This window comes from Dendrobates tinctorius, unplaced genomic scaffold (assembly GCF_039654945.1).
Source record: "Dendrobates tinctorius isolate UK_male_01 unplaced genomic scaffold, ASM3965494v1 ptg000029l, whole genome shotgun sequence".
NCBI lineage: Eukaryota > Metazoa > Chordata > Amphibia > Anura > Dendrobatidae > Dendrobates > Dendrobates tinctorius.
In genome coordinates, this window is record NW_027361697.1 from 42289204 (window position 1) to 42305837 (window position 16634).

Consider the following 16634-nt stretch of genomic DNA (forward strand, 5'->3'; position numbering starts at 1 on the left):
TGTCAGTGTACAGGTAATACAGGGATCACCACTGACATTATACTCAGGATCTCTGTATATAGTGTCAGTGTACAGGTAATACAGTGATCACAGGTGACATTATACAAAAGAGCTCTGTATGTAGTGTCAGTGTACGGGTAATATAGTGATCAACAATGACATTATACACAGGATCTCTGTATATAGTGTCAGTATACAGGTAATACAGGGATCACCAGTGACATTATACACAGGACCTCTGTGTATAGTGTCAGTGAACAGGCAATACAGTGATCGCCAGTGACATTATACCCCAGAGCTCTGTATACAGTGTCAGTGTACAGGTAATACAGGCATCATTGGCGACATTATGCACAGGAGCTCTGTATTTAGCATCAGTGTACAGGTAATGCAGGGATTACCAGTGACATTATACAAAGGGGTTCTGTAAATACTGAATAGTCTACAGGTAATAGAGTAATCACCAGTAACATTACACTATGTACAGAGCTCTTGTGTAAAATGTCACCGGTGAGATGCTGTATTACCTCTACATTATATGCTATAGACAGAGCTCCTGTGTATAATGTCACCGGTGATAACTGTATTACCTATATACTATACACTATATACAGAGCTCCCGTGCATATAGTGTCCACATAATACAGTGATCACTGGTGATATTATACACAGGAGCTGTGTAGATAGTATAGGGTATATAGTGTACAGGTAATACACTGACTCACCAGAGATGTCTCTAGTTGAAGTCCTTCATCTCCACTCTTCTTCATCCGGCACCGTTATCACTTCTTCCAGCCGGGACTCGTTTCTGGAGTAAATAACGCATAGACATCTACAGGTGATCATGTGTAGAGCACATTCTCCACTTTTTATCTTTACTTTTACACTGCGCCAAAAGAAGAAAAGAGGGACCTGGTCCACATACACTAATTATGTCCCCCATCGTGGCCCCCTTTAATTAGTAATGTTGCCCATCCGGGCTTCCTTTATTTAATAATGTCCACTATACTAACCCCCATTATTTAATAATGTGTAAAACCTGGGACCCTTTTTTAATAATTTAAATAAAATTATAGTATATCATTATAATGTTATATATTATTATAATTCTTTACACTGTGTATTTTCGCAGTTATACAATTCCAGCAAAGTGGATGGAATATATAGAAATCTGATGCCCACTGCTTTTTTTTGCTGCGTAAACTAAACTAAACTAAGCTAAACATTTTTAAGGGCCACGACATGTCAACTCATCTTGTGGGTAAGCGGATATCTGTTTGGATTTTTCCCCATAGACTTGTATTAGATGTGGAAAATCTGGAGGAAAAAACCACATATTCGATTTTAGTGTGTCTCTGCTGCAGAAATGTACTAAAAGTGTGTGTAACCCACAAATGACTGTATCAATAATTTTTTTGTCAAAGCCAAACACCAGGAAGTATAAAAAAAAGCGGATTTATGTAAAAATATCACATACTAACAAGAGACAAAACTGCAGTGTCAATCATGTGGTAAAAACTCACATAAAAAAATGCAAGGAACCTAATTTACATAACAGATGTAGAAACGCTGCAGAAAATCTGTAACATCAAAAACTTACCAAATACTCATCCAGATATATCAGTTCCTTGCAAACTTGTAGTTTGAAATTCAATTCAGTGTTCGCAAATAAAAAAAAACTTGCCCAGCACCTTTTCCCACACTGCTGATGCATCAGAGAGCGGGCTAAAGTTATTTTCTATCTCCTCGTGAGTTTCCCCATAATGCCGAGCAGCTGTAACGGGATGACATAGGATTACCTTCGATCCTCTCAAGATCTCCTTCTCTACTCCCCCCTCATCTCTTCTTCCCACAACCACATACAAGACTTCTCCCGTGCTTCCCCCATACTCTGGAACTCTCTGCCGCACACATCACACTCACCATCAACGGAAACCTTCAAGAAGAACCTGAAGACCAGCCTGTTCCGACAAGCCTACAGCCTGCAATGATCCTCGGTCTACTGAACCACCGCACAACCAGCTCTCCCCTCTCCTAGTGTATCCTCACCCATCCCTGTACAGTCATGGCCAAAAGTTTTGAGAATGACACAAATATTAATTTTTACAAAGTCTACTGCTTCATTTTTTCTAATGGCAATTTGCATATACTCCAGAATGTTATAAAGAGTGATCAGCTTAACAGCAATTACTTGCAAAGTCAATATTTGCCTAGAAAATGAACTTTATCCCCCAAAACACATTTCAACATCATTGCAGCCCTGCCTTAAAAGGACCAGCTAACATCGTTTCAGTGATTGCTCCATTAACACAGGTGTGGGTGTTGATGAGGACAGGGCTGGAGATCAATCTGTCATGATTAAGTAAGAATGACACCACTGGACACTTTAAAAGGAGGCTGGTGCTTGGCATCATTGTTTCTCTTCTGTTAGCCATGGCTATCTCTAAAGAAACATGTGCAGTCATCATTGCAATGCACAAAAATGGCCTAACAGGGAAGAGTATCACAGCTAGAAAGATTGCACCTCAGTCAACAATCTATTGCATCATCAAGAACTTCAAGGAGAGAGGTTCCCTTGTTGCCAAAAAGGCTCCAGGGCGCCCAAGAAAGATCAGCAAGCGCCAGGACCGTCTCTTAAAAGTGTTTCAGCTGCGGGATCGGGCTACCAGCAGTGCAGAGCTTGCTCAGGAATGGCAGCAGGAAGGTGTGAGTGCATCTGCACGCACTGTGAGGCGGAGACTCTTGGAGCAAGGCCTGGTCTCAAGGAGGGCAGCAAAGAAGCCGCTTCTCTCCAGGAAAAACATCATGGACAGACTGATATTCTGCAAGAGGTACAGGGAGTGGACTGCTGAGGACTGGGGTAAAGTCATTTTCTCTGAGGAATCCCCTTTTCGATTGTTTGGGACATCTGGAAAGCGGCTTATTCGGAGAAGACCAGGTGAGCGCTACCACCAGTCTTGTCATGCCAACTGTCAAGCATCCTGAAACCATTCATGTGTGGGGTTGCTTCTCAGCCAAAGGAATGGGCTCTCTCTAAGTCTTGCCTAAAAACACAGCCATGAATAAAGAATGGTACCAGAATGTCCTCCAAGAGCAACTTCTCCCAACCGTCCAAGAGCAGTTTGGCGATCAACAATGCCTTTTTCAACATGATGGAGCACCTTGCCATAAAGCAAAGGTGATAACTAAATGGCTCAGGGAACAAAACATAGAGATTTTGGGACCATGGCCTGGAAACTCCCCAGATCTTAATCCCATTGAGAACTTGTGGTCAATCATCAAGAGACGGGTGGACAAACAAAAACCTTCAAATTCAGACAAAATAAAAGCATTGATTTTGCAAGAATGGACTGCTATCAGTCAGGATTTGATCCAGAAGTTGATTGAGAGCATGCCAGGGAGAATTGCTGAGGTCCTGAAGAAGAAGGGTCAACACTGCAAATATTGACTTGCTGCAACTCATTCTAACTGTCAATATAACCTTTTGTTACTCATAATATGATTGCAATTATATTTCTGTATGTGATAAAAACATCTGACAAACACACATAAAAACCAGAGGGCAGCAGATCATGTGAAAATATAATATTTGTGTCATTCTCAAAACTTTTGGCCATGACTGTAGACTGTGAGCCCTCATGGGCAGGGTCCTCTCTCCTTCTGCACTCGTGTGTCCCTTGTCTTGCACATGTTTATTGTACTTGTCTATATTTCCCCTTTTCCCTGTAAAGCGCCATGGAATAAATGGCGCTATATAAATGTATAATAATAATAATAATAATTACCATCTTGCTCTGCTTCCCCTAATTGTTCTTATTATGTTGATGTTTACATGTGCGAATGATTGTAGTGTCTTTGTTAAAACTCCGTGTTACTGCTATATGGAAAACATGTATTACCACTACTAACTAATGGTATTGCCACATTCTTACATGTGTTACCATTCTCTGTATACCTATGTATATTATGTTGTGTTCCTGTATGTGATATTGTGTTGTAGGTAGGGAAATTATAGTGCACCCTTTGGACACTAGAGGGGAGCACTTTAGTGTTTATCGTCCTTAGCAACTTAGGGTAAGTGTGGCTTTCTGGTTAGCTACTAAATGGTGGGCATTTCAGTACATACAGTTCTTATATTAATATACAAGTCAGGTCATGTTTAACGTAGGAGGGGCTGCCGGGTAGTAGGAGAGAAGTTTGTAGGAAGTTAGGTCAGACAGGGCCAGGGTGCCCTAGGGCCCACATGGGCTATAGGCCCAGACAGCTCGGCAGCCACACAACATTCAAGCGCTGCAGCCCACGTTACCCATGGCCACTGTATGTCATAGCAGTGGGCCAGTGCAGGAAAGGAAAGATGTGGCGACTTATCGTCTGGGCAGATGCTTTTAGGGCAGGAGTCGGTTGGACTGATGAGATGAAGGAAGCTGGAGCTTCGACGAGCTTGGTACTGATGGGCCGGATGCTTTACCAGAGGCAACCAAACCTGGTGACTGAAGATTTCGAGTCTGGGGTGAAGCAGGCAGAAGGAATTGTCATCATAACGAGGTCAGGCCAGGAAGGAACTGGGGAGCAGTCTTGGATAGACCGGGCGTGTACTGCGCAGAAGTGACAGCCAGAAAGCGAAAGATGAGGAAACCAGTAAATGTCACGATGTACCAACTGTGGATGTAACGTGTGAAGTACTCAGTAAAGAAAGTGTTAAAGTTAACTTGGACTGTGTCTCCATTGTTGGGGGTCGCCTGAAAGAGGGACCGTTGTCACCTGGGAAGTGCCCAGAGGAAGCTGAATTTGCAGATACAGGTATGCTGGAGAGAAGAATGCAATGTTTTGTAGGGGAAGGACTGGAAGATATTGCGGTTTTTCAGATCACGACTACAGTCCCGTCCCTCACTTACACAGCGTTGACAAGTTAGAGATGATTCCACCTTGTACAGTGGTGGTCAGTACCAGGACCATCACAGATCAACCAATCTCAGAAAAGCCCAGTTTGTACAGCAGAGTTGTTTTCCAGCTCCAGAGTCACTGCATATGTCTCTATCTCCTGGAGAGTGCAAGTTTTTATAGTCAGAAGAATCCTCTCTCTCCTGTAGAGTGTAAGCTCTTATGGTCAGCAGGGTCCTCTCTCTCTCCTGTAGAGTATAAGCTCTTATGATCCACAGGGAACACTCTCTCTTGTAGAGTGTAAGCTGTTATAATCAGCAGGGTTCTCTCTCTCTCCTGTAGAGTGTGAGCTCTTAGGATCAACAGGGTTCTCTCCCTCTCTCCTGTAGAGTGTAAGCTCTTATGGTCAGCAGGGTCCTCTCTCTCTCGCCCCTATAGCGTGTAAGCTCTTAAGATCACCAGGGTCCTCTGTCTCCTGTAGAGTGTATGCTCTTATGATCAGCAGTGTCCTCTCTCCCTCCTATAGAGTGTAAGCTCTCATGATCAGCGGGGTCCTCTCTCTCCTGCAGAGTGTAAGCTCTTATGATCAGCGGGGTCCTCTCTCTCCTGTAGAGAGTAAGATCTTATGGTCAGCAGGGTCCTCCCTCTCCTGTAGAGTGTAAGCTCTTATGATCAGAAGGGTCCTCTCTCTCCTGTAGAGTGTAAGCTTTTATGGTCAGCAGGGTCCTCGCTCTCTCTCCTATAGAGTGTAAGCTCTTATGATCAGCTGAGTCCTCTTTCTCCTGTAGAGTGTACGCTCTTATGGTCAGCAGGGTCCTCTTTCTCCTGTAGAGTGTAAGCTCTTATGGTCAGTAGGGTCCTCTCTCTCCTGTAGAGTGTGAGCTATTATGGTCAGCAGGGTCCTCTCTCTTCTGTAGAGTGTAAGCTGTTATAATCAGCAGGGTTCTCTCTCTCTCTCCTGTAGAGTGTGAGCTCTTATGATCAACAGGGTTCTCTCCCTCTCTCCTGTAGAGTGTAAGCTCTTATGGTCAGCGGGGACCTCTCTCTCCTGTAGAGTGTAAGCTCTTATGGTCAGCAGGTTTTCTCTCTCGCCCCTATAGCGTGTAAGCTCTTAAGATCACCAGGGTCCTCTGTCTCCTGTAGAGTGTATGCTCTTATGACCAGCAGGGTCCTCTCTCTCTCCTATAGAGTGTAAGCTCTTATGACCAGCAGGGTCCTCTCTCTCCTGCAGAGTGTAAGCTCTTATGATCCGCAGGATCCTCTCTCTCCTGTAGAGTGTAAGCCTTTATGGTCAGTCAGGTCCTCTATCACCTGTACAGTGTAAGCTCATGGTCAGCACAGTCCTCTGTCTGTCCGCTTCCCACATGTATTTTTCCTGCACATGCAAGATTTTCAGTATTGGGATTCTCGTGAATTTATTGGCCAAGAGTTTGAATTTCAAATGTTCCGCTCATCTCTATTCAGCATCCATAACTAAAAATTAACTCACTTTGTTTTCATTTTTTAAATTGAAGAAACAAAACATGACAGGAGAATTTTCCTGTACATTTCAGGAGATTTCACCCTCTGTGAAGGTATGCTATAATTTACATTTGGGTTTCAGATGTCAGGCCCACCATTATTCATAGCATGCTGGGATTAAAGGTGGAATTCTGTTCTGTTTTGTTTCTTGAATTTCAAAGTATCGAAGTAAAGTGAGTCAATTTTTATTTATTGATGTGGACTGTCTCTCAACTGATCTCAAGTATGTAAGAGAATTAAATTAGTGTAGGAAATTGCTACACTGAATAAGACCACTAGAGGGCACTCCATCACAAGCAGAACTAGAATTCACGTTTGAACAATGGGACTTTTTTATGGAAAAGTGACTAAATTTGCACTCTTTAAAACCTAAACTTGTGGTCTTAATTTTTGACATATTTATGATTCTGGTGCAAGTAGTTAATAAATTTTATCCAAAAGTATGAAACGGTGTACTTCGGGACAATTTTTTTTTGGTTAAGATTTGTGCCAAATGTTTCTATTCTGCACCAAAATTGATTATTTAAATCTGCCAAAAAATTCTGGCCAAAAATAAAGTGAATAAGGTTCTTAAAATAAATTTCTGAGAACTAATTATAGTGTTTTCCTGCACTAGGAAATTGGAGCGTATGAAATAAGGGGGATAAGTAGTGTAGTGTGTATGTCTCAAACTTAGACACTCTACGCCATGCCTACTTTGGAGCATTCTGGAGTGAAGTATGGAGCTTGTTGAGAAATACTATTCTTTGTGGTGAAAATAGTAAATTTATATGTCTAATCTGAAACAAACCTGTTTTTTTGGTGCATTATGACTCCAGACAGGAGCACGGTCATACAATCTTGTTCAAAAGCTTCTGGATTTTATTTAAGAAAAATAGTAAATTTATGTGCTGAAATTTACTAATTTTCTTACCTAAGTTTTTACTTCTGAGTACCATTGCAAAACTTTTAGCGTCCCATTGCCTTCTATTGGATTTTATTCAATTTACCCTTTACAGACATTATCATCGCTGTCCCCATTGGGGTTCACAATCTAGATTCCCTATCAGTATGTCTTTGGAGTGTGGCAGGAAACCGGAGAACCGTGAGGAAACCCACGCAAACACGGGGAGAACATACAAACTCCTTGCAGATATTGGCCACGGTGGGATTTGAACTTAGTACAGGAAGTGTATAGCTCATTGTGTCTGACAATATCAGCTCTTCTCTCCTGAAACTCTCTGTTCTTTGTGGGCAATCTGCTCAGTTTTCTAGGTAATGTTTTTTTCTGTGACTTGTGTTCTGTCCTCACTAAATGAAGCAGACTTCAGGTAGCTAATACAGGAAGCTAAACTGCCATACCGGGGTCCAATAAGGAGACTGTAGGTTGAATCTGTGTTTTATTGAACGTGGTGGTATACTGGCGCGGTGAAACTACAATACAAACATATAAATACACTCAGTCAATACAGAGTACATTGGAATACATATATACACTATAAATCAATATCTGCACTACTAGCTGAGCAGGTGAAACTAGGCAGGCTAATATGGAACAGAAGTTAGATACAGGAAGCATGATTACATACCAGCGATGCTGTCACAAGGGGAGAAGAGAAATGAGATGCTTCCAGGATGCAGGCTGAGGGAAAATGGAGAACTGGAGGGAAAATGGGGGCTGAACTAACCGTAATACGTTGCAAAGCTTACCAGGGTGCCTTGCAACCTTACCAGAATGCATTGCGAATGGAGGGAAATGGGAAAATGAAAGTAAACCAAACAAAAACACTGAGTTTATGACTCTGGTCACTAGATGGAGTCAGAAAACACTGAAAACATTCAACAAGCAGATAATCAGGGATTCTGAATTAAATGTTGGAGACTGAACAACTTGTACCAAGGTTGTCACACTCCTCTTGAAATACTTCGCACTGCGGTAAATGCATACTGCTCTCCATTGCCTTCTTCACGTTCCTCTGCAGCCACAATTAGGGATTTATCTTATCAACTCTGTCAAGTAAATACTCAATAAAATATATTTATTATTCACAAAATAATATGAACCTCTAAAATATCAAGGAAAGGAGGTCTTCAAAATAGTGGATTCTTGAGGAGCTATTACAATGTGGTATAGAGAATTGAAAATTGCAATCACATACATGAATATGTACACCATCAGATGTAACCGTCATGTGTACAAAATTGGTGGGCTACTTATAATGGAGGTCCGTCTTACAGTCCGAATTCAGCTTACCTGGGAAGGGATCCGGCACAGGTGGAGGAGTGGTCACAGGGGTCATTCAGTGGTCCAGGCTCATGCAGGTTGGTTGTGCTGGAGCCGCTAGGCTGTACTGGGGCAGCTGGGCTGGGCTGTGATCCAGACAAGATCTGAACCTGCGCATGCGCCGTCCCCGGACCGGCGGCCATCTTCCCGGCGTCCATGTTCCCGGAGGCCACCGCAACATGGCGGCGGCCAGCAAGGGATGTGCGGGGGCCTCCGGGCTTGGAGGAAATGCCGGCGGAGCCGCCGCCCCTGCACCGGAGCACAGAGAGCCGCTACCCCTGCACCGGAGCACAGCCCGCTGCCACCACCGCACTACAGAGCCCCCGCAGCACCCGCACTAGCCTCGGAGGTTAGTACATTGCGACCATAAGACACACCCCCCACTTTCCCCCAAAATTTTTTGGGAAAAAAGTGCGTCTTATGGTCCGAAAAATACAGTAGTTAACCACCAATTGGGAAAGTTCTCCCAATTAAAAAGATGAGAGACCTGTAATTGACATCATAGGTAGACCACAACTATGAGAATCAAAATGAGAAAACAAATTCAGAAAATCACCTTGTCTGATTTGGCAAGATTTATTTTTCAAATTGTGGTGGAAAATAAGTATTTGGTCATTAACAAAAGTTAATCTCAATAATTTGTTATATATCCTTTGTTGTCAATGACAGAGGTCAAACGTTTTCTGTAAGTCTTCACAAGGTTGGCACACACTGTTGTTGGTATGCTGGCCCATTCCTCCTTGCAGATCTCCTCTAGAGCAGTGATGTTTTGGGTCTGTCGCTGGGCAACATCGACTTTCAAATCTCTCCAAAGGTTTTCTATGGGGTTGAGATCTGGAGACTGGCTAGGCCACTCCAGGACCTTCATATGCTTCTTACGAAGCCACTCCTTTGTTGCCCTGGCAGTGTGCTTGGGATCATCATCATGCTGAAAAACCCATCCATGAATTATCTTCAATGCCTTTGCTGATGGAAGAAGGTTTGCACTCAAAATCTCACGATACATGGCCCCATTCATTCTTTCATGTACACGGATCAGTCGTCCTGGTCCCTTTGCAGAGAAACAGCCCCAAAGCATGATGTTGCCACCCCATGCTTCACAGTAGTTATTGTGATCTTCTGAAGCCACTCAGCATTCTGTGTCCTTCAAACACGACGAGTTTTGTTTCTACCAAACAGTCCTACTTTGGTTTCATCAGACCATATGACATTCTCCCAATACTCTTCTGGATAATCTAAGTGCTCTCTAGCAAACTTCAGATGGGCCCGGACATGTACTGGCTTAAGCAGGGGGACATGCCTGGCACTGCAGGATCTGAGTCCCTGGCGGCATAGTGTGCTACTGGTCGTAGCCTTTGTTACGGTGGTTCTAGCTCTATGCAGGTCATTCACTAGGTCCCCCCCGTGTGGTTCTGGGATTTTTGCACACCGTTCTTGCGATCATTTTGACCCCATGGGGTGAGATCTTGCATGGAGCCCCAGATCGAGGGAGATTATCAGTGGTCTTGTATGTCTTCCATTTTCTTATTATTGCTCCCACAATTGATGACATCACACCAAACTGCTTACCTATTGCAGATTCAACCTTCCCAGCCTAGTGCAGGGCTACAATTTTGTTTCTGGTGTCCTTCGACAGCATTTTGGTCTTCATCATAGTGGAGTTTGGAGTGTGACTGTTTGAGGTTGTGAGCAGGTGTCTTTTATACTGATAATAAGTTCAAACAGGTGCCATTACTACAGGTAATGAGTGGAGGACTCTTAAAGAATAAGTTACAGGTCTGTGAGTGCCAGAAATCTTGCATGTTTTTAGGTGACCAAATACTTATTTTCCATCATAATTTGAAAAATAAATCTTGCCAAATCAGACAAGGTGATTTTCTGAATTTGTCTTCTCATTTTGACTCTCATAGTTGTGGTCTGCCTATGATGTCAATTACAGGCCTCTCTCATCTTTTTTAAGTGGGAGAATTGGCACAATTGGTGGGTGACTAAATACTTTTTTCCCCACTGTATCTGCAGGATTTACCTGCTCAGAAACCATACGCCTTCCTGTCTACCTGGAGCCACGTTTGGAGTCTTTCCACTCCAAACACACCATAGAGAAAAAAAAGCACAGTAGCTGGACACTTAACTTCCTCAACCACACCCTTGAGGTGGAGATAGGGTGAGTAGGCATCCTGCCAATCTTATATACCTACTCACAAAAAACCCAAACCCTTGTAATAGCTGGTTAACCCCCTCAGCATATGGCATGATGGAGAGAAAGGTATGGGTTTCACATCACGGAAGATAGCAAGCTACGTCTCACATCTCTCCCTTCATATACAGCGCCAGTGACCCTGTCACAGTAGACAAAAGCGATCACCGCTCGCACATGAGAATAATACATAATAAAATGAATAAGATGAACTAAGTAGTATAGCAGCATAGTAGCATGGAGCACAAGAAAATGACAGTAAGATGGTAAATACTGAACCCACAATGAAAACTAACAATCATACTATGAACAGAACAGTCCCAAATTTGGGGAGCTGTCAGGGATATGTCTTGACGAACAATTATTACAACAGTTATTCAGCAAACAATTGAAAACAGCTGCAGCTCTGAATGTTTGGCTGCATCCACCAATGCTACTACCCAGACTGAATCATTCAGCATTACTGCTCATGGGATCTCACTGTGAGAATATTAAGCCTCTTTTGCATATCCTGCCACAATTATTAGTACGCAGCTGATGTAGGTCTTGTAAATTGACCGAAACGTTTTGTCGTGCTATACTGTACCACTGTCTGGGAATAAATTCACCTATATATTACTACCAAATTGAGCGCCAGGTTCTTTGTTTAATATTGTCACGGTTTGGGAACCTACCTAGGCACCACTCTCTAGCTGTGCACACGTTTTTCGCTACAAAATAGTAGACATGGTCCTGTCCCAACTTTTTTGACATGTGTTGCTGCCATTAATTTCTAAATGAATTCATCTTATCAAATAAAGGCGGAAAATGTCCAATTTTCATCTTCAGATGTTTTGTTGTGAGGAAAATACAGTTAGAAGAGATTTCCAAAATCATGGCATTTTTGTTTTCTTGCCGTTTTACAAAATGTCCTAACTTTTTTGGAATTGGAAATATATTTGTCGGAAGGCTGGCAATTCTTATATTTTAATGAATAAAGACCGGTCACAGAACTCTCCCACTGGTAATATTTTCTGACCGGTATACCACTTTTAAGACCATTTTATAATGTGTTTCACAAGCTAAAAACTTGTGTGGCTGTAGAGCATATACATAATTTTCCAATTAAAGTAAAGGAAATCTGTCAGCAGGATCAGCCCTCCTAAGCCGTCTATATGGGCTGGTAGGTCACAGGAAGCTGAATAAGATGATACCTTCATATCTGTGATCAGATGTCTTATTCCCAAGAAATCCACGTTTTTCTTATACGTAAATAAACTGTTCAGGATTATGGGCTGGACACTTATTTCTCTAAGAATCTGCCTCAGGAGCTTATTTTAAATGAAAAAATGCCTTTACCAGAGTGAGACATGTATATCAGGAGAGGAGACTGTCAGTCATTACATGTCTCATGATAGTAAGGCTTCATTTCATTTAAGATAAGCTCTGGAGGCAGATTGTCAGGGAGATCTATGTCCGGCCCATAGATCTTAACAGCTCATTCTTATATTAACAAAAATGTAGAATTCTATGGAATAAAACATCAGATTTCAGATATCAAGGTATCATTTTATTCAGCTTTCTCTTACCTGCATGTCCGTAGAGATGGATTACAATGATTGATCTACTGACAGATTACCTTTAATCTGCAAAAATTAAAAAAAAAGTATCATACTGGAAACAGTGCATAAAATATTTGTTGTAACCTTCGTGACTTGATGACAGACATTTATCACAGCCATTGTAAGTTGTTTTGCAACCTTCATTGATTTTTTCCATATGTGATTCCAATTGTGCATACTATGCCACTTTTGGGGGCTTTTAATTTTAATAAATGTGCCCTTTTTTTCCACAGTCACATAGAAATGCTACAGCCTGAGGACACTCTAAAATCTAAGACTGGAATCTACAATTGTCGTGTTTTTATATAATTGTATGGTATTTATGCTATATTTCATTTTACACATTACAGTGAATGCATATGCAAAAAAAAAAGAAAATTGTACAATTAGCGACTAGTAGACCATAGTGTAGCACATTTACCCAGCTATTACATCTTTGTGGATAACGTATCATACCATGACAGAACTCCAGCGATGGGACCCTTGGAGTTTAAAATATCACCTTCAGGATGTGGAAACGTAATCTTCTCCACACACACAGCTCTTCCTCTGTGTTCTGTAATATCCAGCATTACAGTTCCAAAACCATCTAGTCCAGTACAGGAAGAAGCTGTGAATCACAAAAAAACACATGTTTTCTATGGATAAGATGGGTGATAATTGTGAGCGCTTCCTTAGTGGAAATTTTCACTGCATAAACTGATGAGAATATATTGTGTTCTGTAAAATATAGACATTTTTCACAATACAGGTAAGGCTGGTTTTACACTTACCACATCTTTTGCGGTCCGGTATTGCGGGCCGTTTTTGCAGGCCGTATCGCCGCATTTTTGTGGTGTACCGCAATAACGGGCCACAAAAAAAATGTTTGCGGATTGCCCTTTTTTTTTCTCCAGTACCATGGAAATAGTATTGAAAAAAAAATGGCGTTCCGCAAAACCGGAAGTGACGGCGCACCGCAAAAACAAACTTCCGTTTTTTTTTGCGGCTCAATTGGTTACAATATGGTCCGTGTCAGTACGCCGTATAAAAGATCGAGCAAGCTCAATCTTTTATCACGGCCATACGGCACACGACGCACCATTGAATTGTTGCGGGCTGACTTTGCGGCAAAATCGGCCCGCAAAAATACGGTAAGTGTAAAACCAGCCTAAATATGTGCAGTGTATGTATCTACCAATACATAGGGGAGCACCCTAATTAAATTTCCATTGATATTCTAGGCACTGACTGCACATAATAAGGAGTTGCTCATAAATGTGTTTTCAGAGCATTTCCTGATGTTCAGTACCTACAATGAAAGCACCACCGTATCTGCTATTCCACTGTAAAGCAAATGTCATGCTGTACATCACTCATTAGCTCACCATAAGGTATAATTTTTTTTTGCCGGATGTCTCTGTATAGACTAATGAAGTCAACTATGATATACTTTACAGTTTAAAAAATAATTGGGCCAGAAAATAAGTGAATCGATTTGATACAAATCAGATTCAAGTCAAACTTTAGGAATTTCCTGAACCTCACAAATTCAAACAATTTGCAGTTTGCTTTGTGTGCATGCCATCAATTTACAGATTGCAGAAGATTGCATCATCCAGAAAAGGCTTACATGACGTCAGCCATGGGAACCAGATTTAGGTGATGTCTATGGCTATGCCATCAGAGGAGCAGGATATTGGTGCTGGATAGTGATGAAGAGTGCAGCTGACTTCCTTGTGGTAGAGACGTTGTCATGATGGTGGTGAGTTCTATATGTGATCGTCGCGGGTGTGTGAATTCTTTTCTTTTTTTGCTAACAAATTTGTTTCAGTGTGCAGGCTCTGCAGTAGGAAAATACGTAGTGGATGCCCTGGCACAAACTGAGTAAGAACTACAGTTCTCCATTAGTGGGAAAAGCAAAATAACAAACTGCCCAGCAACAGAAGAAATGCTCAAGTTGTCCTCCTGTTCCTCATTATGCTCGTCATTCTTGTAGCCAGGCCACATTCTTAAATGGGTATCTAGGTTTCCTGGCACCTGAGGTGGCGCCCCCCCACCCCCGGCACATATGCGATTTGCACACTTAGTCACGTGCCGACGAGCTGCTCTTCCTAATGCTCTCAATGTCCAGTGAAAAACTGAGAGAAGCAGGAAGAGCACCTCATTGTCACGTGATAGTAAGTATGAAAATCGCACATGACTGAAGCGGCCATATGATGACTGCTGGAACCTGAAAGCAGAGCTGAGTCATGACGGGATATTACATGTTGTTAGGATTGGCTGCAGGGCTTCATTTTATAATTTAAGGGCTCATCCAGGTTTGAGACGAAAGTCTGCAGTCATTCAATGTGACTGCAGGCTTCTGAATTCTCACAGCGCCAGCACTGCACACTTTTAGGATTCTCCCTTGCCGGTGGCAAGTGTGGATGGTCATGTCAGCCCAAGTATGTGATTTGTATACTTCTGGCCACATTCCAAATAGATTTGCGCGATCTTGATCAATTCATTTTCAATGTGTAAGGCCACACATGTCTAGTCAGCAAGTGACCACATGTATGCAAATCGCCAATACCAGAGAATCCTGACAGCGCTCAGTGAGCACTGTGAGAATTCAGAAGTCTGCAGTCACATAGAATGACTGCAGACTCATCACAAACTTGGACAACTTTTAATGCTCCTAACATAAATAACAGTTTGAAAATTAGTCAGTATCACAAAACAAATTTACATTCAGGTACCTTATAGATGAAGTTGTCTCTGGAGTCGCCTCTTTCTTTTCATCTTCATCTTGTCCAGATGCCATGATGACTCTTCTTATCCACATCCAGAGCTCGCTTCTGCAGACTTCCACCTTCTCCGGTCTTCTGCAGCACATTTCAACACAATGCCTTTAAAGATAGCAGTGTCATTATAATGTTCCGGAATAAAAATATCTACTGCAGTCTGTGTGTGGCTGCTCACATATAGTTAACATGTTAGACAAGCATTTTTCTGTCCATATGGTTGGAGGCCAGAGGGAATGGCATCATGGGGCACTTGTGGCTTCCAGGCCACAGGTTGTGCACCTCTGCTTTATACCAAAGTATTCAAGAGTTAAATGTGAGGTCATCTATCCAAGAGCTAAATATTAGACCTAACTGGGCCATGCAGCAGGACAACGGTTCTAAGCACACCAACAAATCTGGGGCATTCATAGGACGTTTCCACGTCAATTCCCCTGTACCAAAGCTTTGGCATCCTGTGCACCACCCTGCCACTCTATAAACCACAGGCCAGAAGCGATTTGTGGCCTACAAAATGAGAGCGTCAGAACAAGAGCAATGGAGCAGGGAGATCATGATAAACTCTACTTTTCTGTGCAAGTGATCCATAAAATGTAACCATCTGCAGCAACATCACTGACACATTCAAAAACTATAATGGGCAATTTGCAAAAAGACAAATGTATTCAATGGACTAGAGTCACTCCAAATGGAACAATAAAGAAATTGAAGTACAAGATTCTCCTCTTCGTTATAAAGTCTAGTGCTGAAATCCAACATCTCTACAGTTGTAAGAGCTATCTGATTACATTTTAATGTAAACTAATGGCTGTACATTAATTATGTATATGTCAATCAGAGGCAGTTTGTTTCTTTCTATGCAATTTGGATAATTTCATGTACATTATTGTATCACCTGTTGTGAGGGCCGGCCCGAACGTATAGGCGAACTAGGCGGCCGCCTAGGGCGCCGATCCAAAGGGGGCGCCAGAGAAAAAATAGAAAAAATTATAAAAAATCGTTTCAAAAGGCAAAAAGTTTTAGGGATGGAAAGAAAAGTGTACATATTTAAGGGCAAATATGATGCAAGAGAGGTTGGTTGGGTTGGCAACAATTTCGATAGAATCTGAAGTTGCTAAACAAATTAATCTCGGTGACTTAGTGTCATCCTTTTCAAAAAAAAGGCAAGGAAACAAAAATTTTAATTACCTATGGTCGTTTTTGTTTTGTGTTATTGATTACTTTGTATATATTTGTCCTATACAACTTCTCAGAAGATTAAAGAGTTAGGAGAGAGTTAATTAATCATTGTTGTTGTGGTTTATTTTGCTCCTAAATTCATATCTCAAGTTTTCATCTACTGCCAAAATTGTAGGGGCGCAACAAAATAGTTTTGCCTAGGGTGCCGTAATCTCTCGGGCCGGCCC